The sequence below is a fragment of the Ochlerotatus camptorhynchus genome, unplaced genomic scaffold (assembly GCF_037179485.1).
Source record: "Ochlerotatus camptorhynchus isolate MF236.1 unplaced genomic scaffold, CSIRO-AGI_Acam_v1.1 ptg000232l, whole genome shotgun sequence".
Taxonomy (NCBI): Eukaryota; Metazoa; Arthropoda; class Insecta; order Diptera; family Culicidae; genus Ochlerotatus; species Ochlerotatus camptorhynchus.
The window spans coordinates 3682152-3706656 of NW_027040722.1; the positions used below are offsets into that span (position 1 = coordinate 3682152).

The window sequence follows — 24505 nt, forward strand, 5'->3', positions numbered from 1 at the left end:
GGTGGTATTGGTGAGCGCACATCTGGCAGTCGGTAGAAAGAGAATCATACACACAGCGCAGCCCCCATCATCCCCCAACCAGCAGCATCGACCGCCACCCCTCGTCAACCCCTGGCGGGGTTTGGAGGAAAACCAGCTGAGAGAGAGAGAGAGAGAAAAACAATCTGCACCCGCAGCAGCAGAGTGCACCGAATCGACCGACGGATGGTCAATCAGTCTGAGAGCAGTTCGCCAGACGGTTAGACCGAAAAACTGTCCTCGTAGTCGTTTTTTTTTCGGGCCAACAGACGAACGGGATCCGGACTCTTGTTCTTTGCTCCGACGACGGTCGTCGTGTGTGCGTGTGAGCAAAAGCAAATGTCAAAATTCAGTCATCCGCAAACCTATGGTTACCAAAATTCGGAGGAACCATCTTGTTGGTGATCTTCTGCCAAGGGGGATCGGCAAGTGAGTGAGAAGATCGAGTCGCGTCGAATAATAACCCCCATTTTCGGTTTATTCGCCTTGCTACTGCTACTGATGATGATGGTAGATAAACAGCAGTCAGCAACTGCCTAGATGCAATCGGAAGAAAGTGACCAAGTGGAAGATTTTGCACACTGCAAACTCTCGTCCGAACAGACGATGACCTTTCTTCGATTGTGCTGGACATTATTGGATCGTCAGTCGACACTGATGCGTGGAATTTAACTCCTATCAAATTTGAAGGTGAAATATCGTGCTTGGAAAAGCTAGTGTAGGAAAAAAATCTGTATTTAGGTTAAAAATAGAAAAAATTGTGTATGTTCCCCTTGAGCTAGATGGGGGTAAACCAACCGACCAAATGATATTCCCAAATCGGATCCAATCAACGTAGTGTTTTTAGTGAAAAATTCAATTGTGCCCCGTCGGAGCTTAAGTGGAAAAAAAATCCTCATCTAGCAAAAAATGAAATCTTCATAGAAATCGATCCCGGGTTCTCTGGGGCGGCTGATATTCCCTGTCTGTAGGGGTGTGTGTATGTGTGTACAATTCGAAGTCCTACAGCAAGGATTTGGGGTGGAAAATTGTGGCCTGCAAATCGTCGAGTTTTCACAGAGAGTGAGAGTGAGAACGAACTCGTCCTTTTCTCGTATCTGACAGCGAGAAAGAGAGTGGAAGAGCGAAAGTGCAAACATAAACATAACCAACACAAAGCATCCGCTTGACATAAACATAAACATTAGGCACCATCTCGGCTGAGTGCACGCGTCCTCAACTGTGGATTTGTTGGTATAGGATCAGGCCACCGTGGGAAGCGAGTCCTCATCGTCATCATCGGCAACGTCATCTTCGCGGGGGAACAGAATGTAAGTGACATTGCCATCTGTTTTAAACTTTGTTTTTGTCATTCTCTCGAAATTAGAACGGGTTTTGCCAGACTACAAACGAATTGAGAAGAATGGGTCAATTTAGGCAAATTGGGCGATAACAGGCTGGAAGTAAATTGACGAACGATTCAATCGGAATGAGTGCCTTTCGAGTGCAATTATTGTGAGTCATTCAGGGAAGGGTGCTCGCATATTTTGCAGTGGAACGACATTTTGATTGGAAGGGGAGAGTTTCCGCTGGTTATGAATAGTTGAAATTTTTATCGTTTTTGATTTCCACAAAATGCGTCATACCATCTCCATATACATATTTGTTTACTGATCACCACATAGATACAATTATGAATTTTAATCGTCCCGTAAAAAATCCTTTGTGTTATTTAGAGCCAAGCAAAGCATGAACTCAATGTCCCTTTTGTTACGCGATACACGATCATACTATAGCCTATTACAAAATATTGATTATAAACACATCTTAAAACTTTTATAGATATCAAGTTTAACACTTCGCCTGTTCAAAAATAAACTTACGCTGTCTGTACTCTTGGGTCAATTTTAGCATTAGCATTAGCATAGAACAAGTTGCACAATATCATAGGTGGTACGAATTCAAAACTATTAAGAGCAAGACGGATATCTATTACTGGACAGATAGTAAGTAGGAAATAATTACTCTCTCCCAGATAAAGACATATCCCGCTCCAACATTTAAGGATTGTCCTGATCACGTCCTTACAACTGGTAGGGATAGGAAAGGTATGTTAGTTCAACAATTACTTAAAAGAGATGCAGAGAACTCTACGGCCCCTCATAAATGTCTGGGACTTCAGAAATTATGTTAGTAGGGAAGGTAAGCCATATGATACAACCAGTCAGTGTTACTGGCAAATGTAGTTCAAATTGGTAGATAATCAATTTTTTATAAAATTGAATCCAAGTTTCTTATTTGCACCCAGGGTTGCTTCCACTCGCTTCGCGCTCACGAACCATAAAATCGCTGATTTTGACACTCTGCAAGCGAAATTGACAAGTTTTATGTGTCAAACCTTTTCTTGTAACTTACAAAATATCATCCAATACAAAATATTATCCAACATCCAATAATTCCATAATTATAAAAACAACCCTGTTTGCACCAAGTTTTTGAAATGTTAGTATATAAAACGTGTTTAAAGACTAGAAATACTCAGAGGAAGAGATCAGCAGATAGAATTTTTTGAATCAAATGAACTGTCAAAATCTTAGTGAAACGAACATTCTTACTATAAATATTCAGAGAATTTCTATTTATTTCTATTTCAAATTAATTAATTGATCTTTGGTAGTTAATTAATGGCCCTAAGAATTGTGCAAAACATTACGATGCACTAAATTATTTATTTAAGTGTGCATGTAGTTCTTGATATATATTTATTATGTTTTTAAGTATTCGGTACATTACGGTACATTTTTAAATTAATGTAAAATGAATAAATCACAGAACATAATCAAAAAATGTCCATACCTATGTATACTGTCTCAGAGTTGGAGTCGGAGTCGGCAGATATATTTTTGAGAAGTCGGAATATTTTTCACTGATACCCGCAGCCCTGCAAACATCCTTGAGATGTTCCCTAAGTCTTTTTGAGGTTTTCTAAACTACAACTCCCTGTGCTTCTCTAACTTCCAAATAATTTCTCTGAAGTTCACTGATTTTCTTTGAAATTCAGGAAATTTATCTAAAAGTTACCAGACTTCCTAGGAGTGCACTAAACTTTTTTAAAGCTGTCTGAACTTCTCTGAAGTTCTCAAAAAAGTTCTGAGATAATCGGTTAGCTAAAGGAAAGAAGAAAGTGTGAAGCTTTAAGAGCTTCGAAGCTGTTTGACGAACTACAGATTGGTTGAGTGAGCTCCAAAGATCTTAATTGTGCGTATGAGTCGATCTGCAAACATAATTGCTAAGTAGACTTCGGAAAGATCGAGAGAGCATTGAAGACGAGTTGCAAACATTGACAATCGACCTTCTCACTCTCCCTAATATTTTTGATGAATGTCCTTCTAAAATGTGTGCGTGATGTTTGCTGGAGCTGATCAATGATGCCAGAATGCAGAATGTTTTTTAATATCTTAATTTGAATTTAAAATCGGAGTTTCTACCGCATTTTACCACCATCTACATAATTTCTGCTCAACACAATAAAAACAACCATAAATAAACAACAGTATCCATCACTTAAAAAACGCAGTGTACTTCATTTTTCAAATTTACATTCGCAAATATAAGCATAGCATAGCATAAACCAGGTTGCACAATGTCATTGGTGGTACGAGCTCCAAACAGTTGTTAAGAAGGAGACCCACCTTCATCCGTTGCTGTTAGATAGTAATTTGTGATTAATTACTATCTCTTAGATAAAGGATGTGTCTCCCTCCAACATACCAGAGCTGTGCTGGCCACGTCCTTGCATCTGGTGGGGAAAGGGGAGGAATGTTAGTCCGACACTTGCTTAAGAGAGATGCAAAGAACTCTACGACCCCTCATAAGTGTCACGGGAAGGGTGGGTAATTTGAAATTTTTCACTTGATGCACTTTTCAACATCATTTTTGTACTTTCAAATTAACACTTTTTAAAAATGAAATTGTAAATTTGTAACATTCTCTCTAGAACGCAAACGATGCAGCAAAACAAAAACACGTCCGCCTCAATCAAGAGAATGTTGTTCTTTTCGTCTGTACCCTGGGGTCAATAGGGGTCAACTATTTCAAATTGCCGTATCGTAGCAAAATTTCAATGGATTTTTGAAATTTCAAATGTTTTGCAAAGTAAATTTAGTGGACTTCAAGTAAAAATGTTCAAACTTTTTTTTTTGTGATGGATTGTTCGTGAGGAGGGACGTTGCAAAAGTCTACACATGAAGTGGGATATTTCGATGTTAGAGAGGTTTATATCCCGAGATCCTAACCGGATAGGCTGCTGCTCCTTTGACAAATATGTTCAGGAGTACATACGGTATGCGTGATAATGTTTACACCATCGTACAAATAAGGTTCCCGTTTCACCTGTGCATACAATGCCTTGGTTTTCTTTGCATGCACGTAACCTATTGCTCATACCGTAGTAGGCTGTGTATAAAAGAAAATGATTAACTTAGTTTGACAGTTGCACCATGACGAAGTGGGAGTGGGAGTGGGAGTGTCCCGGTGGACCGTCAAAAGGGTTTTAGACCGAGAAAAGAAAGGACAACTATCCGCGAAGGTGGCCACAGGTCGTCCGAGGTCAGCTCGGGTTCCGAGGGTTATCGCTGCTATCAAAAGGAAGATTCGGGTGAATCCAGTGCGTTCAATAAGGAAAATGGTAAAGGCACACGGGATCAGTGACTTTACGGTACGGAAGATCGTAAAGGAAGATTGCGGGGTGAAGTTGAGGGCACGGAAAAAAAACTCACATGATTACCAACCGCATCCGGGAACTACGAGTCGAACGATGCAAGAAATTCTTGAACTTCCTTAAGTGAAAAAATCCCGTATCAAATTCCAGAACCGACCGGTATATTAGTTCTCTTCCGGTAAAAGACGTGGCCGACGAGCACAAGAACGTGTATCTGACCAAGCATCCTGTTAGCGTTATGATGATTGGATTGGTGGCTTCCGATGGCAAAAAAAATGGACCCGGTGATCATTCCAGAAGGCGACAAGGTCAACACGGAGGTCCACATCGGGATTTTAAGTAAGTATGTTCTTCCGTGGATCAACGGTCCGAAGCCAAATGTTGAATTTCAACAAGATGGGGCTCCGTGCCACACCTCGAACTGCACTCAGAAGTGGTTGCAGGAACATCTTCCGTTCTGGGCGAAGGATATGTGGCCGCCATCAAGCCCCGATCTTAATCCGCTGGATTACTCAATATGGCGCGTCATGAAGGCCAAGGCCTGTTCTAAACGCCACCCGAGTACAGCAAGTCTCAGACAAACATTGACCCGTACCTGGAGAGAAATGGATCCAGACTACATTATTAGAACCTGCCGTGCATTCCGGAAGCGTGTGGAGGCCGTAATTGTAGCAAGTGGAAACTCGATCGATGATAAACATAGTTTGCGACTCTGAGAAACATTCCCCTTTTGAATAAATAAAAAAAAAACTCGAAAACGAAATTTTTGAGATTTTTTTTTTTTTATTTTGACATTGCTCAATGGTGCAAACATTATGACGTATACGGTAGTCTTCAAAAATATGAATACCCAAGTAACAATTTTGGTTTTATGAGGGTTCACTAGACCATGATTTAGGCTTTAAGGCTATAAAACCTATATAAAACCTGCAATGTTATTTGGGTAGTGTATTACTTAATGTACACACTAGTGGCGCCAATACGAAAATAATCAAGCTACGCTATTTTTTATTTATTTATTTCGTCAAGCTAGTGTAGACTACATACAATGGTTATGTCGCTTGTACCAATCAACTAGTTGAACAAAAGTTTGTTTCTTTGAAAAACTCAAACAGCTGGTACAATTTGGATCTTTTGCGTCTTAAACGGAACAGGGACAAATGGTACAAAAAGTTTTGTAGATCAAATAATGACAATCATTGGACTAGGTACACAATCGCGCGTAATAAGTATTCATAATCGAAAAAGGAAGATTGATCAGCATCAAAACAACAGCAAAGAGTTATGGAAAATTTTGAAATCTTTATTAAAACCTAGTAATGGCAAACCGCGGTCCATTACTTTTAATGGCACATTAGAACAGTCAGAACAAGTAATTGCAGCTAAGTTTAATGATTATTTTGTAGACAGTGTTTCATTGATTAATCAATCCATTGAATTGGTCGATGAACCTGACGAAATAAAACAGCCAGTTAATAGTAGTTGTAGATTTGAAGTTTTTCACCCAATCACATTAGATGAACTTAGAGTTATTTGTTTTTTCATTAGGAAAATCGGCTGGAGTAGATAATGTTAATGCTAGAGGTATTCAAGCTTGCTTTCATGTCATTGGCCACATCTTGCTGGACCTTATTAATAAATCATTGCAGAATGGACATGTACCACATATTTGGAAGGAATCCTTAGTTGTTCCTATTCAAAAAGTTGCTGGAACGATTAAAGCCGAAGAGTTTCGTCCCATCAACATGTTGCACACAATAGAGAAAATCTTAGAACTTGTTTTTAAAGGCCAGCTGTTGGAGTATTTGAATAGCAACTCTTTGTTGATACCAGAACAATCGGGATATCTGGAAGGTCATTCTTGTGAAACTGCGTTGAATTTGGTGTTAGCAAAGTGGACAGACAACTTGTAGTGTAAATATACGACTGTTGCTGTTTTTTTTTTGTTGGTCCGAAACGCGCTTTGAAACAATTTCTAGGCCCTTATTGTTAAGTACAATCAAGCGCTTTGGAATTACGAGTGCTGCATATAAATGGTTTGAAAGCTATTTGTCTGACAGAACTCAACGGACTGTTTTTAATGATTCTGTTTCCAGTCCCGTGGGGAATAACCTTGGAGTGCCCCAGGGTAGTGTATTAGGGCTCCTTTTATTTATTATGTAAATTAATGACTTGCGACGTGTTTTACGGTTTCGCGACATTAATCTTTTTGCAGATGATACTATGTTATTCATTGCAGCTAAGGATTTAGATGATGTCGTTTTACACTTGAATGAAGATTTGCGTTCTCTAAGTAGATGGTTGAAGTGTAACCAGTTAAAATTGAATACAAGTAAAACTAAATTTATGGTAATTTCACTTAATCGAGTAAATGAGAACAGAACGTCTCTGTTGTAATTGATGACGAGACTGTTGATCGCGTTGGGCAGATTAAATATCTTGGCGTGATTATTGATGACAAACTTAAGTTCAACTCTCACATTAACAATGTCAGCAAGAAAATTGCCAAGAAGTATAGAATTCTTTGTCGATTGAAAAACGATTTAACTATTGCCAGTAAAATACAGCTTTACAAAACAATCATCTCTTCTCATCTAGATTTTGCCCATCCATTTTATTTCTATCCAATGAAACACAAATATCGAGACTACAGCGCTTGCAGAATAAAATAATGCGTTTGATTTTGCGATGTAGTAGATTCACTTCCTCAACTTTGATGCTGGACGCTTTACAATGGTTGTCAGTGAAGCAAAAAATAGTATATTTGACGATGGTGTTCATTTTGACGTAGGACTACGTCTTTAATTTCTATACCGGGGGTCACATTAAAAAAAAATCAAAATTCAGATATATAACGAAAAATCCAAAACACGGACGCAACGATAGAGCGCAAATCGAACAAACGACACATTGCGCATGCTCACCTGAGCGAGCTCAATGCTCGGTTGATCGCTCACCATTTCGCTAAATGAAAGGAAGGGAGGAGAAAAGCAGCGATAATAAAAACGCTTGCCAAATCGTTTTCTTCGTCATTTGCTTTCGAGCAACGGACGGATAAGCGTCGGACGTCACCGTAAAACAAATCTTTTTAATCTGTTTCAGGCTGACAAAAATCTGTAAAATAATCTGTATAAATACTATAGTATTATCTTATTGCGGATCGTCGTAAATATACTTTGAGTTCATTTGAAGTTCAAAAATAGTATGTTCATAGTTTAGAATCTTGAAGAATGACCTTAAGTTTGCTTTTAAAGAATTAATCTATTTAAAAGACCTCGAAATCCTGAATCTTAATTTTTTTTGTAGTGATTTGTAACTTTTTTAAAAGTTTAGAAATACAAAAAATCAAGTCCCAGTAATGAGCGACAAACCTGAAAAAAAATAATGAAGAAACAATCACATTTTCGTAAAACTCGAATTTTTTTATTTCCGAAATTATGGCAATCTTTGTTAGGTCATTTGTTTTTTTTTATTCAAAAATTTTAGAAAATGAAAAATAAGCATTTAAATTTTATGAAGTATTAGTTGTAAAATGTTATGCTCGATGTTTCATTTTCTCAAATTCTTCTAATGAAACCAAATTTCAACTTTATCTAATCATTTGGCAGATTAAAAAGATACTGAATTCCCTAGCTGTTCCTTGAACCTATAAACCTAAGTGTAGTCAGTATTTTTTGTGAAAAACTTAGGGATGGTTTCATCTGTATTTCTCTATTTGTTCATATGTTTTATCAACTTCATTGTATTTTGTCACAACACATAACTTTTATTTGGATGTTTAGTAGAATTGCATAGAATATTCTTTGTTTCTTATATTACGCTAGTCAAATGTCAAAATATCCAGTTGACTTTTCGACTAACAAACTGTATAAAATGGCTTGTTTACCGATTCGACAAATTAAAAAAAAATTAATCATAGTACCTGTTACCATGTGATATGGATAATTAAACAATAAGAATGAAAAACTAACATCCCTTCTAACGAGCAATCAGAAATCAGAACATCTGAGCATCAGAAGTCCGTTCAAAATTAACGAAGTTAATAAATTAAAAAGTGAAAAATTGGTATTTGGTAAGGTGCTTGTACGAAGAAAAGATTATTTATGGATATTAATAAATACAATCCAGAGTTAAACATATATTCCACTTATTTGAAAAATCTAAAAAATCTGTATATTTAAAAAAATCTCTAATCTGTAAATACAGATATATGTATCAAAATTTTGAGAAAAATCTGTATCATTATAGATAAATTTGTATATGTATATGTGTGCGAAACTGTTTACCGAACGTTCAGCTGTTAAGATTTCTGTAAAAATTTCTAAGTGTGTAGTGTCAGAGTTTTAGAATTCCCTGAAATTATCCTTATAGTCGCGATAATAGTACCGTCAGAACTACCTTGGGATTCACCTATAGTTCTCCCGATAATTTTCCTGAAATGCTTCCGAAAATTACCTGAAACGTCTGGTCAAATTCCTTTACAATTGTCCTTAGAATTCCTAAATTATCTACTGAAAAAGTTTTCACAATCAAAATCTTAGCTCATTTCCCGAGTCATCCACGATCTCATTACCCTCCGGCAAGTAGCCGCATTATCGATGAAACTTTTTAAATGTTAAAAATTATAGTCCTTCCCAGAAGGACTATAATCAACTTCATTCTCGTGACACTTTGCCAATAGTAGCTGATTGGATAAATTACTGCTGCAATCGAGTAGATTCTAATGGAAAGGCATACCCATTGCTACGGTTCAAACCGTTGACGCAACTTCTAGTCGTCGAAAATGGACAAAGAAAAAAAAAACGTCTCGTTAATGACTAATCATCAGTGTCCATCTTAGTCATTACATCTATCTATGTTACTGCAAAGCGTGCAACGCCACGCCAACGGACATGTCTCGGTCTCCTGCTCATTGCCGCGTTGTGGCCTGCAGCGTACTTTCTCAGAAATTGCTGGCTGGCAAACAAGACCCAAGTTCCCCTTTAATTTGCGAGCGGATTTTTCTCTGATTATGTGTTTTGCTCTTGTACACGATCCTATCGTGCCACTAGGGAACTGGCTCATGGCTTTCGCATGAGAAAAAAAGCTGCAATTATTTGTAGGGCAAGTGTGCTAAGTACAGTGACGGGCACTTTGATTATTTGCGTTGGAAAACCAAAACAAACATGTGTGGATAGGGAAATAGAATAAACCAAATAGAGTTGCACAAGATTGAAAAAATTTAGCATCAAAAATCTGGTTTTCAAAACTGCTCCCATTGCAGTCGTTTCTGTTTGCTGACGATGGGCGTTGTTGGTGAAAACCGTACGCCGAAGGGAAGAAAAGCGCTGTCCCGGTGCTGAGGGCGGAAAGCGAAATTCAGGTCAACTGCGGTTGCAACATCGTGTTGGGATTTCTAACAGGTGCTCTGAGGATATCCGCAACAACCTGCAACCGGCAGCTAGCTGTATAAATGCCGTCCCATCATCTCGATCCGTGCGATGAGGTTCGAGGGAAAAGGGGTCTTTCCTACACTCACACATAACCTCCGCAAGCACCTATCGGTTAAGGGATAAAAAATTGATGCATTTTCATCGCATGATTCCAATCAATATTGATAGCATGTGTGTGTGTGTGTGTGTTTCTGATTCAGACAAAAAATCCTTGCAAAGAAGCCGGTCATCACTTATTTTGCGCCATCGTTATGAATTATTTAACAGTCGGTTGGGGGAAAAGTATTTTCCACGATTAGATGTGAGCAGACGCGTGTCCAGGGTTAAATTCGTAGCTGAGAGAGATATTCACGTACAGGCGTTAGCGTTAGCGTTAGCGTTAGCGTTAGCGTTGTTCTGGTATACTTCGTAGATTGGATACTAGCGACACTCACGTCTCTTCTGAAATTCTCAGTTAGACTACTTTCAGGAATAATACTGGTGAGTAAACATTGGTTCCAATCTAAACAAGGGTAACAGAAGCATGACTGTCGCTATTCCCGGCCACGCCCATCTTTACCATAACTAGGAATAGGGAAGGAAATGTTGATGTAGCACTTACTTAACGAGCGGCCACCGGAGTTGGAGGGTTGGTTAGGGTATTCGGTTAGGATTCACCTCAAGTTGGCGATGCAACCAAAAGTCCTCTCTCGATAGCCGGTGAGAGAGATCTTCTTTCCTTTATTTAACGTTGGTCTCTGTTCCGCAATCTAGTGCCAATCACCGACGGACATCGATTGCCATCCATTGACGGCAATCGAATGTGCAGGAAGGCAGCTTCCACACCTGCGTAGGATATCGCACCCATTCAACAACACACATGGGCCGGGACCAACGGCTTTAGTTCCCTTCCGAAGGAAGACGTGACCAGAGATTTTTATGCTTCAGAAAAATCCCACCGACCTCGACTGGGATTGAACCCAGACCCATTGGGGTGAGAAAGCAGTCACGCTTACCAATACACCACCGGCGTCGGCAGCCGGTGAGAGAGATATTCATGTATAGGTCAAACAAATTCGAAGCTTTTAGAAAGTTACAAGCAAAACAAATGGCATGGAAATCAAATGTAAGTGTTGATTTCTGACATCGTCTGAATATGTTTCTTACCACAAATGGCAATATTTACAATAGACTATAAAGTCTGGCCCACTTATAATCCGGACACTCTATTTATTCTATACCAGCGCCTCTAGTCGTCGGATTTGAAATGTTTTGACAGCGATTTGTTTTGAAAGTACATACACGTGTTTTAGTGGTGAAAGTTTGGTCTCGATACGTGCAGTACTAGATGGAAGACGAGAAAGGAAAACACCCTGACCCCAAATTCAAATTGCCGTATCTTAACTAAATTTCAATGGATTTCTGAAATTACAAATAATTTGCTAAGTAAATTTCGTTGAATTTATGTTTAAATTATCAGACATTTTAAATGCTTAAAATATCTGACATTTTTTGGAGGGACGTATCTCTCATAGGGAAGGGTCATTGTAAAAATATACCCATGAAGTGGCATATTTTAATGTTCGAGATTGTTGGTTCTGGCAGCACGGAGTGAGATTCGTTCTGCTCACTTCAGAGCTGGTGCTAGCAGGCGCACTTTTATGCCAGTTTTTTCTAGCCCTTCTGGCAGCCGCAGCCGCTCGGCTGATTGACATATACGTGGTTTTTGATGTTCCAGGTGTCCAGGTGTCGGTTGGTTGTCCCAGTTGATATAGAATCTTTGTGTTCCGGACTCTTTCTTCATGCGCGGGATGTCCAAGAGTACCTGCAGGTGTCACTTGTTCAACAAATAATCGTTGTAATACCGGTTCTCCAGAGTCTGCCAAACCAAAGCGTAGTTAGCGGAGCTGATGTCAATTGATTCAATAAGTTGAGCAGCTTCACCCTTGACTACTGCTCGTAGATAGTGGAACTTCTGGATGGCTGGCAGATCTGGATTCGAGTGGATGAGCGCCATGAAGGTATCGTGAATGCAAGCCATTGCATATAATCTCCATCGAACACGGGTAGAGAAATCGTCGGCAGCTTGATCCCAGAGAGAGTGGAGGAAACTTGAGGGGAAGAATGGATGCGCTCTTGAATAATGGGAGGCAATTTCGAAATGAGGCTGGCTTTTATTTCGAACAGCCTTGACTCAAGCCCCGCACAAATGACCTTCAGTCAGATGTACTTCCTGAAGATCGTGCCACTCGTGTCTATCCCAGCTCTTCTGATCACACCTTCTAACGATATGATGAATAGCAGACACGAAAGTCCATCACCTTGCCGTAGCGCAGCTGGAACAGGTGTACAACGGCTGTTCGCAACGGGACGTCAAAATCGTTACCGGCGACATGAACGTTCAGGTTGGACGACAGGCAATGTATAGACCGGCAATAGGGCCAAACAGCCTGCATGAAGTAATGAAGTGAAGTACCTTTTTCCCTCGCAAGGATATCTACAAAGCCACCTGGAGATCACCAGACCAACACACATAAAACCAAATCGATCACGTTCTAATCGACGGGAAATTCTTCTCTGACATTATCAACGTCCGCACGTACCGCAGTGCGAACATAGATTCGGACCACTACCTAGTTGTTGTATGCATGCGCTCAAAACTCTCGACGGTGCATAACACCCGTCGAAGTCGAACGCCGCAACCCAACATTGAGCAACTACGGGACGCCGGAGTTGCCCAGGACTACGCGCAGCAGCTGGAAGTTGCACTACCCACGGAAGAGCAGCTTGGCGCAGCTTCTCTTGAAGATGGCTCGAGGGACATCCGTTCAGCCATAGGTAGTACTGCTGCAGCGGCACTAGGTACTGCAATCCCGGACCGAAGAAATGACTGGTTTGACGGCGAATGCAAACTGTTAGTAGAGGAGTAGAATGGGCGAGCATGCTGCAACACCGCACGAGATTGAATGTGGAGCGATACAGACAAGCGCGGAGCAGACAAAACTCGGTTTTCCGAAGGAAGAAGCGTCAGCTGGAAGACCGAGATCGCGAGGCGATGGAAAATCTGTACCGCGTAAACGACACACGGAAGTTCTACGAGAAGCTAAATAGTTCGCGCAAAGGCTACGTGCCGCAAGCCAATATGTGCAAGGACTTGGACGGTAACCTTCTCACGAACGAGTGTGAGGTGATTGAGAGGTGGAAGCAGTACTATGACGAGCACCTCAACGGTGAAGCAGCAAAAAACACTAGGTGGCACGGCAACATACCTTGGAGCACGCGCAGAAGACGACAGGCTACCGGCCCCTGATCTTCAAGAAGTTGAGGAGGAGATCGGTCGGCTGAAGAACGTTCGTGGGGCAATACCAGGCGGGATTCATAGGTGCCCGCACTACCACGGACCAAATTTCCGCGATTCTGCAGAAATGCCGCGAATACAACGTGCCCACACATCATTTATTCATCGATTTCAAATCCGCATGCGACACAATCGATCGAGATCAGCTATGGCAGATTATGCACGAGTACGGATTTCCGGATAAACTAATAGAGGCGCGAATGGATCGAGTGATGTGCGTTGTTCGAGTATCGGGGACACTCTCGAGTCCCTTTGAATCTCGAAGGGGGTTACGGCAAGGAGATGGACTTTCGTGCCAGCTATTCAACATCGCGTTAGAAGGTGTGATCAGCAGAGCTGGGGTAGACACGAGTCGCACGATCTTCAGGAAGTCCATCCAGCTTCTTGGCTTCGCCGATGACATCGACATCATAGCACGGAACTTTGAGACGATGGTGGAAATCAAACATCAGACTGAAGGCTGAAGCTAGGCAGATTTGACTTGCCGTCAACGCATCAAAGACAAAATACATAAAAAGAAGAGGTTCTAGGTAAGACAATGTTAGCCTTCCACCACGAGTTCAGTTTGGCGGTGACGAAATCGAGGTGGTCGATGAATTCGTGTATTTGGGCTTACTGGTGACTGCCGAAAATGATATCAGTCTGCGGACCCTTCGCAGACTACGAGGCTGCCAAACGTGGCCATGGTTCGACTTCTTTATACAGCAGAGTACAACAAGGCCTTAGCCTGATTGGTAAGGTAAGTATCTCCTCAAGCCGTGGCCACATACAACTTTTGCCCGGGAAGCTACCCAAAGTCCATCTTTACATATGTACGTTTCGTCGACCATCAGTATTCATCCTGAGTTCCTCGAGAGAACTTCTCTATATAACTTCCGAGCGCGTATCCCGAGCAAAGTCGGTTAACAAAATGAAAGCAAATCGATATTAAAGTGTGCAGTTCCTATCATAATGAAAACTCATTTTGATTTCAAATGTTGTGACATAAGTCTGATATCATATTGTGCTTTCATTATGCAGTCAAGACGTTTTAAATGAAAGCAACTTAACTTGAAGTTCTGCTGTTTACGTCTTGTTTAAAATTTAATTGAAATTCATCTGTCGTTGAACTAATGATTATCGTTTATCTGATTTGTTTAACACATTTTAGGTCATTCGTGACTTACTCGCGGTGAGATTGGAGCCCAAGTCTTTCAGCTTGAGAAACATGAATGGTAACCATTTACTCTAGGCCCGTATTCAGTTAAACATTATGAATGCAAAATCAGTAATCAGATCAGATTTCATTGAAAGCAGGATTAGTTTTCCGTTTGCTTCAACAGTGTAAAATTTTGCTCTCATTTTTGCTGTGTTAACCGTTAAGTCAACCAAAATGAGATCAACTGGAGTATTCAAAATAAGTTACATCATAACAGCAAATTTTGATTTCAATTTGATCTTCAGCTTTGCTCGGGATGTTGGCCATTAAGTGTCTGGTTTGGCTGCTTGATGGCACGATAAGAACGATAGCCTTCACGTAGACGGATCTTCCGGACGGCGCATTTGTTGAAATTGTATTTTATGGCCATCAGAGAGTCCTAGGTTTGCTCTAATTATTCTCAATACCTTCCAATGCAGTTGCCGACCGTAAGTTCCACTACGACGCTTACTGTGATCCTTCCAAACACTAGTTTTCCGCTCACGGAAACGATTTCCTAATTTTTGAACCTAACCACGTTGGATTTTCAACGTGAAAGTCCAAAATTATTTTCCTTCTTTCAGCTTCCATCTGTCACAACTTTTTCAAGTCTTAATTTATCGTAACAAAACTTTTATCACTAAAAGATTATACCTTCCCAAACAATCTGCTGTCAAAACATTGGAGAATTGACCACTAGGGCCGCTGTGCGTTCAGATTTTAAGTGAGTCGAGCTTTATAAATTGATCACTGGGCGTTAATGGGTTAATACCGGAATAAAGCATTACTTATCAGTTTTTCATAAGCCGAGATTACGTATTACTCTAAGAAATATTAAATAATAGCACAGACTAAACTTTTCACTCTTAACATTTGACAGACAACATACAGCAACTACCTCGTCCAGCAGGCCGGTAGAATCATTGTTTTAAATAAAAAGATCTGCAGTCTAGCTTCGGAGGCAGGTTTTGCTTTGGCGGTACTCGGATCATGTCCAAAAATCGTAAATGTTGAGCTGGTATTATAAATACTATTTTTAACATGTAAACATGCTTATCTAACTTTTCGCAACATTTTAATTAGGCCAATTTAAAAAAAATCACCGTTCAAGAAATGCACGTTAAATCAAGGTTAAATGTGTGAAAAGTCGAAGTACGTAAAATAGAGCTATACTCAAATAACAATTTAGCAGCCTTTTGGCTTTCACACTGATTTATTGTTGTTTTATAATGGCAATAAGCAATCTTATTAGTTTAAATACAGCATTTGAAAGTGCAACACATTATTGGTCAGTAGTTCAGCATTTTGCTGTATTAAAAACCTTTTAAAGTCTGACGATAAAGTCAAAACGGGTCTGGTTTTAAAAATGCTTTTAAAGTAGCAATCTATCCCTGTATAAAACTGTTCAGTTAGTCAATCATAAACCTGCTAGGTATTTTTTTTCATTGATCCCACGACAAATACTCCATAAAGGTCTTTTTTCATTATAAAATAGGTCGGTTTCAAACGGGAACAAAAAGCATATATTGCTGCTTTTCGGTGTCAATAAAGTGTAACACAAAACTCCCTACTGTTTACAAATTAAACTAAAAACATGGATCCGCCTAGAGACAGAGAAAAAATAAGGAAAGGAAAAGGACTCCGATTCCAGAACTTCCTGGGCGCTCTGACTGAACCGTTCAACAATGACCGATCAGCCGACTGAGAAGAGTGAGTGAATGCGGTTCACGAAGCACTGAAAGCCGTCAAGACTTTTAAAATTGATGGGAATACCCAAAATATTGTCAATGGCGTTTGCGACACAATCTGAATAAACACAGACCAACCTTCTCCAGAAATCGCGTTTCGATGATGATTCGAATAACATGCATCAGTGCCAAACAGGGACTGTGGAAAACTGCCGACAGGAAACTTCAGAAGCTGTCAGTCAGCTGGAAATTGACCGCCTTCCGAACCATAGCAGTGGCTTCATTTGGCGAAAGGGTCAACTGTTCCAAAAAGTTCAAGCAAGCGCACATTAACTTCCTCGGATCATCCGGAAGAAGAATACCTCTCACCTCAGCAGGCCTGGGTTCAATCCCAGTCGGCGCCGCCGGGATGTTCTGAGGCATAACATCTCTGATCATGCCTTCCTTCGGAAGGGAAGTAAAGTCGTTGGTTCCCTGGTTCATGAGTTGATTGGTCGATAGGTAGGGTCCAGGTGTGGGAGCTGCCTCCCTGGCGACGGTAGCATTGGTGCTCTGCTCAGCACGGAAAACAAGATCGACGGAAAACAAACCAAAGGAAAAAAATCCGGAAGATAGGAATCTTTTTGGAAACAATTGAGCATCCATCTGTTCCAAGTTATGCAGATGCACTTCCTGCTTAACTGCTTCCAATGGATGATAATCGCCCTTATTGAGGATGCCACGCAACTTGTTCAAACGCAGGAGTAGAAGCTCGTGAAATATCGAAATATAAACAAATTTTGACGTTTAACTTTTTCCAGGCACCATTAATGCCGTCATAAAACCAAATGGAATAGAATCAAGCAAAATGGCTTCAGATAAATACAATTTAGTCTGCAAATTATCTTCATTAAAGTCAAATTAAAACGTACATTTCACATTAGATTTAATCTGTCACTTAAAAATAGACCACAAAATAAGAACTACTTTGATAATTTTGTTAATTCTTTCACATTAGATGAGGAAATTTAAGAGGATTTTTGAAAGATTCATTTTTGAACAATGAATTTGGCAAGATCCAAAGATATTTTTGTATCCCTTTTTATTTTGATTGATGCTTTATTTTCAGTGCGGTTAGCAAGCGACAAAGGCAAATGGCACAAGTATTGATGCCAAATGGTTTTTATTGTAGTTTTGATAAGGATTTCAAATGGTTTTCAATGCTATCGTCGCATAACCTTTTTGCAGCAAATCAATCTTGAAGTGCCTCGAAAATATGCCCTTCAAAACCTTCTTCGGGGTGGGCCAACTAGACAGATTCTAGTCTTAATGAGGTTTTGATGGATGTTATAAAGGCAAAGCCGTCTTGACCATGGTTCTATGTTTGTTGTTTTATAGTAGCCTTGTAGTATTTCATACAACGTACTAAATGATTAATACATATTTCAGGGAATTCATTTCGTTTATGACTCCGGGCTAGAGCGATCGAAATATTTTTTTTGTTATGTAAGGGGCTCAATGGCCCAGTGGCAACTGTTTTTGTTTATTTAAGATAAGACCGTAGATTCCATTCCAGCTTCTAGCACTTTTCAAAATGAATTCAGATCCTTTTGATCAACGACAATTTTCCTAATCACAGAGTAACTGCGAAATGTACGGTCATCTAAGATCAAGCTGCAATTGCTAGTGGCATTTTTTAGAGACTCAAAGTGGATTTGAAATTTTTCAAGGGTTTCGACTTTTTCAAATAAAACAAAACTTTAAATAGACAGTTATCGCTTGCTTTACCAATTGAAATGTCACGTTTTGTTCACCGTTGAAACGATATCATGCCGTGATCCGTAAATGCAATCAACACCCATTCTATCCCACTACATCGCAATGATAGAAATCGTAAATCGTTGGTCGTAAAAGCCCGGCAGTAAATTATCTTCACCGCACCAATTGACACCACCGGCATCGGCTATTCGGTGGCTTAAGTGATTATAAATAAATCCCAGCCGCCTCACTGTACGGCGGCATTTGTGGGCCTGTGTCTATCGGTCTTTCTTATCAACATCAACCGATGAAATTGATTGTGCCTCTTTTCTCTATTGACGTGTGTCAGCATAATGCGAGCCGTAACTCATTGGATGTGTCCAAATTTAATGTTCGAGCAGGTATATGTTTATCGGCATGTTTGTTTATCGAGATTGACGCAATCGGCTCTCTGACGTTCGAGCTGTGATGATTCTATTTTCGAATACCGAACATTATTGGATTGGGATGTATTGATTAGCATTGCCGTAGGGCTAAAGCGTCCGAAACCAAAATATTATATCTAAACCATTGTAGACTTTTCCGGACTTCACTGCCGTTGCATTTTAACTGAGCTTCAGGATTAGTTTAGTTTCAATAATGAAGCTCCATTTAACTACACAAGCGCCCCTTTCTGAATTTGACCTCATCTACTCACTCAGGTACGTTAAATAGGTTGTAAAGCTACTTTGATGCTATCGATATGTGATGTGCATCGAACCGCAGGTGGCTTGAGTTTGATTATGGAAATCCCTGTTTGCATCAGGCAAAGCATATAGATTGCACCATGGTGATAGTCCATTTTGGAGTTCGGAAGCATAGCTGCAAGCTCAATTAAGCACACCCCATATAGGTAGACACACTGAGTCAGTGTCAAATGGCAATCCGAACCTTGGTGGTGTTTTCTCTCGGTTGGCTATCTGAAGGGCAGATCGAAGTGTGATGTGAATCCAAGTATAGAGATACAGTCAACATCGTTGCCTGTCGATGCTCGTGACGTAGACCGAATGGACATATCTAGTTAGAAGCAAATGGGACAAACATTTCCATTCGTTTAGTATTCTGGATTTGGTACAAGGTAAATGTGTTCATTTTATTTGCTTATGAAAATGTTAAATAACTTATGGAACAGAAGGCAAATGTTATCGGGCTCATAGCCAAGTATTCGAAGGATTACTCATCAAATGGTTTTTGTAAGTGGTTTCCTAGGTCAATAAAGGAAAGAGTGATGATGTTTCATTGTAAGCACAGGTGAAATAAGACAAGCGTCTTTAGCTTTTGATGTTATCAGCACAGCTAATTTTGGAAGAGAAGCTATTGCTGGAGGCAGTTTCTTGGCAGAAATATTTTGATTAGAGCTGTGCTGAGTTTTGAACAAAAATCGGTACATGATAGTTATCCATAATTTAGCAACTCTAAACGGGACGATCGAATTGTAATTCATACTTTAAATATTTAACAAATTTTGTTAAATATTTAAAGCTTGTAATTATCGTCTCATTTTGAATTGGATGGATAACTATCATGTACCGAATGACAGTAAACACATTTTACTATAAACTCAGCACAGCTCTAATGATATTATGTCTGCCAAAAAAAAACTGCTACATTCTGAGACACTCCAGCAATAACTTCCCATCCGACATTCATTCTCTAGCAAAACAAACAAATTAATTATTCAGCAACCGCTTCCTCCTGTTCCTTCGGGGAGTTCATTCGTTGGCGCGCCTTCCGGGGACGCAAAGAGTAGATCATTAATCTGGCTCACGTCCTTCTCATTGTTGTCGTAATCGCCGTCGTCTATGTCCGTGTCTGTCCAACGTGTTACAATGTATTATGCTGCCTAAAGCCTTGCACGATATTCCATTCTCGGTACGTAGGTACTTGTTTGCGTAACTCCACGTGCGTTGGACATCCACTAGGAAGTATCGGAGGCCCAGCCGCAGCGATAGCGCGCTGTTGTCAGGGTGCGAGAGTCATGAATCACCTCATCAAACGACGTAACGACGCGCAAAGCTATTTCACCGGTGCTCGTGTCCCCATCGCACCCGCACTTTTGGTTGTTGTTGTTTTTGTCGGCCAGTCATAATGACAGTTTGAGGAAACGAAACTGTCACATAACTGTCCGGATCCGTCTTCCCGGTGTCAACCTAAACTAATCGCAGCCAATCTAGGGCAATTAAACGGAAATCAATCGATTTAGCAGACGACGAAGGACGACGACGACGACGACAGCTCGTCGGAAACAGCTTGGGTTGAGAAGTTATGTGGAAATTCTAGCAGCTGTTCCGATTGCTTTGCATATGATAGAGTGTTTTTGTTTAGTTATTGGTAGACACCTAATGCGATTAATAAATGCATAAACGACAAAACAGCAGCTGTGAAGAGAAGTGTGGCGTCTTCAATTTAAACATTTGTGTTGTCAATTTCGCAATAATGGTGTAGTGGTAAGCGTGATTACCTCTCACCCCAGCAGGCCTGGGTTCAATCCCAGTCGGCGCCGCCGGGATGTTCTGAGGCATAACATCTCTGATCACGCCTTCCTTCGGATGGGAAGTAAAGCCGTTGGTCCCCGGTTCATGAGTTGATGGGTCGATAGGTAGGGTCCAGGTGTGGGAGCTGCCTTCCTGGCACGTCGGTAGCATTGGTGCTCAGCACGGAAAACAAGATCGACGGAAAAAACAAACCAAAGAAAATTTCGCAATACCGGACTTCAAAAACTGTTGATGATTGCAAATATTGTTGTTTGCCTCAGTATCCAGAAAACATTTTGTGATGATGATGATGATAATTGCCTAGCACTCATTGTAGCACGTAAACTAATAGCGAATCGAAGGATCGAAGTAGTCCGCGCTGCAAAAATTACGTGTTTTTGTTTTGCTGCGTCGTTTACGCTCTTGCAAAAATTAAAATAATTACAATTTTGATCTAAAAAAAAAATTTGAATTGAAAGCACAGAAGGGGTATTAAAAAGTGTTTCAAGTGATAAATATCAAATCCCACGTGTCCATAGTGTGTTTGTAGCAGTGATCAGTGATATGAGCTAAATGTAGAATCAAATCCTTGTTGTTCCGTGGTATGAGGTGCCGTTTGTGCTAATTAACGCTTTGGAACGATTCTCTAAAAAAAACACACACACACACACACACACACACACACACACACACACACACACACACACACACACACACACACACACACACACACACACACACACACATCTTGAGCGAAGTAAGGGCGATGCTCTGATCGTCGAAGCAAAATACAAAACGTCGTATGCAGCACTCCTCCGGAAGGTTCGAGAGGATCCGAAGTTGAAGCAACTTGGTGAAAACCAGGCACACCCAGAAAGGCGAGATGCTCTTGGCGCTGAAGAAGGATCCTGCGGTCAAGAGCTCAGCCTTCAAGGAGCTCGTCGAAAAGTCTCTTGGCGAAGGAGTGCAGGAAATGCGAAGAGAAAGGCCATAATGCAAGAGACTGCACGAAGCAACCGAGGTGTATGCTCTGCAAAAAAAGGACGGTAACGATCATACGACGGTAGGCTTCAAAAGCCTAGCATACAAAAAGGCGATGGCAGGCCAACAGTAATGGAGGTAACCCAAATAAACCTCAATCATTGCGACACTGCACAGCAACTGTTGTGGCAGTCGACAACAGAAACAAAGTGCGACGTTGCAACCATTGCGGAACCGTATCGAGTCCCTCCCGATAACGGTAACTGTGTGGCGGATAGAGCTGGGATGGCGGCTATACAAGTTATGGGCAGATACCCTATTCAAGAAGTGGTTGCGAGCTCGTACGAAGGTTTTGGGATTGCCAAAGTCAACGGAATCTTCATGTGTAGTTGTTACGCACCCCCCAAGATGGACGATGGAGAAGTTCCATGAGATGCTGGATGGACTTACCGAAGAGCTGATCGGACGACGACCGGTAGTCATCGGAGGAGACTTCAATGCTTGGGCAGTGGAGTGGGGAAGCAGGTGTTCCAATGCAACTTTTCGCAGAGATGGCCGGGAATCCATTATCGACGTTGTTTTCTGCAGTCCGTCGCTGGTGGCAAACATGGATTGGAGAGTGTGTGAAGGATATACCCATAGCGACCATCAGGCGATACGATATGGCATCGGCCAACGGAATTCTGTGGCAGTACAGAGGACGAGAACGGAAGTGAAAGACGAAGGCTTTCGAGAAGGATCTTTTCGTTGAGGCACTTCGTGTGGACAGGAGTCCCGCAGATCTAAATGTGGACGAGCTGACAGAAACTTTAGTGAGAGCATGTGACACGACCATGCCGAGGAAACTGGAGCCAAATAACAGACAGCGTCCAGTCTACTGGTGGAACGAGGCACTTAGCACACTATTTGTCTCAGAGCCAGAAGACGTGTTCAGAGAGCAAGAACGGAAGCAGACAGAGAGGAACGAAGAGAAGTGTTTCGAGCGGCCAGGGCCGCACTTAAATGAGAGATTAAGCAGAGCAAGTCGAACTGTTTTAAGGAGCTGTGTCGAGACGCTGATGCCAACCCCTGGGGCAACGCATACCAAGTCGTGATGGCGAAGATCAGAGGTCCAACGATGCCCGCTGAAATGTGCCCAGAGAAGCTGAAAGTCATCGTGGAAGCACGATCCAACAACCTGGCCACCTACACCGTATGGAGAAGGAGAGGGAGATAACGTCGAAGTCACCAACGAAGAACTCGTAGCAGTGGCGAAAGGATTGAAGGTGAAGAAAGCTCCCGGTCCGGATGGAATCGCCAACGTAGCGTTGAAAGTGGTGATCCAGGCGTTCCCGGACATGTTCAGGATGGTGCTGCAGAAATGCCTGGACGAGGGTCACTTCCCTGACAGGTGGTAGATACAGAATCTAGTGTTGCTGCCGAAACCGGGAAAACCGCCGAGAGTTCCAGCATCGTATAGACCTCTATGCCTGCTGGATACACTCGGAAAACTCTTGGAGAGGATCGTCCTAAACAGGCTGACGAAATGCACGGAGAGTGAGCACAGATTGTCGGAGAGGCAGTTCGGATTCCGGAAGAGGAGATCGACGGTGGATGCAATTTGGACAGTGGTCGAAAGAGCCGAGAAGGCGTCCAAACAAAAGCGGAGAGGAGATCGATATTGCGCCGTGATAACGATCGACGTCAAGAATGCGTTCATCAGCGCCAGCTGGGAGGCCATCGCCGAAGCGCTGCATAGAATGTTATGAATGAGTTATTTTCAGAACCGGGTTCTGGTCTACGAGACAGACATGGGACAGAGATCGATTAAGATCACAGCAGGAGTTCCACAAGGCTCCATCCTTGGTCCAACGCTCTGGAACGGGATGTGTAACAGCGTGCTAACGCTGAAGCTGCCCAAAGGAGTTGAGATCGTTGGCATTGCGGACGACGTCGTCTTGTCTGTAACAGTCGAGACGCTGGAAGAGGTGGAAGTGTTGTCAACCGAGGTGATCGACATGATTGGTAACTGGATGCAAGGAGCGAAGCTGCAGATAGCCCACCACAAAACGGAAGTGTTATTGATCAGTAACTGTAAAGTGGTACAGCGGGCAGAAATCACCATCGGGGAGCACGCCATATCCTCTAAGCGTGTGTTGAAATACTTGGGAGTGATGATCGATGACCGGCTAAACTCCAACAGCCACGTCGAATATGCCTGTGAGAAGGCTTCGAAGGCCATCAACGCGATTGCTAGAATAATGTCGAACAACGCTAGTCCCAGCAGTAGCAAGAGGCGTCTTCTGGCCAGTGTGTCGTCGTCGATACTGAGGTATGGAGGTCCAGCCTGGGTTCCAGCGCTGGAAACGAAGCAGAACCAAAGGAAACTGAGCAGTACGTTCCGGCTCATGGCCATGCGAGTCGTGAGTGCGTACAGAACCATCTCGTCGGAAGCAGTATGCGTTATCGCCGGAATGATCCCTATCGGCATCACCTTGGCGGAGGACACCGAGTGCTACAGGCGGAGATAAGCCGGAAGAGTACGGAAAGTTGTGAGAGCGGAATCGTTGACTAAGTGGCAAAAGGAGTGGAACACGGCGGAGAACGGTAGATTGACACATCGACTAATACCGATTCTTTCGACATGGGTGAACAGAAAACACGGAGAAGTCAACGGCCACGGCTGCTTCAGGAAATACCTGCATCGGTCCGAAGTGTGGCAACGTCGATGAAACGCCGTAGCATGTGGTCTTCGACTGTTCAAGGTTCGTGACAGTGCGAAGGGAGATGCCCGTCCTCAACGTGGAGAATGTCGTCGATGAAATGTGTCGAGAGGGGCCTAACAGTACCTAACATCTATGTGTTGATAAGGATTGTGAAATGATAATAAACGAACTGATCAGAGTGAGGGAGAATAATACTGTTTTGACAGTGTGGAACATGT

At 41.7% G+C, this 24505-nt stretch overlaps 1 protein-coding gene across 1 annotated transcript in view; it reads left to right on the plus strand.

Annotated features, from left to right (window-relative positions):
• Positions 1–221: 221 nt before the first annotated feature.
• LOC135704200 (ATP-binding cassette sub-family G member 1-like) overlaps positions 222–24505 on the plus strand; it is a 119536-nt gene continuing 95252 nt past the window's right edge. The window contains exon 1 of the mRNA XM_065225651.1: positions 222–1328. The gene's annotated coding sequence lies outside the window, so the exon portion shown is untranslated. The remainder of the gene's footprint in view (positions 1329–24505) is intronic.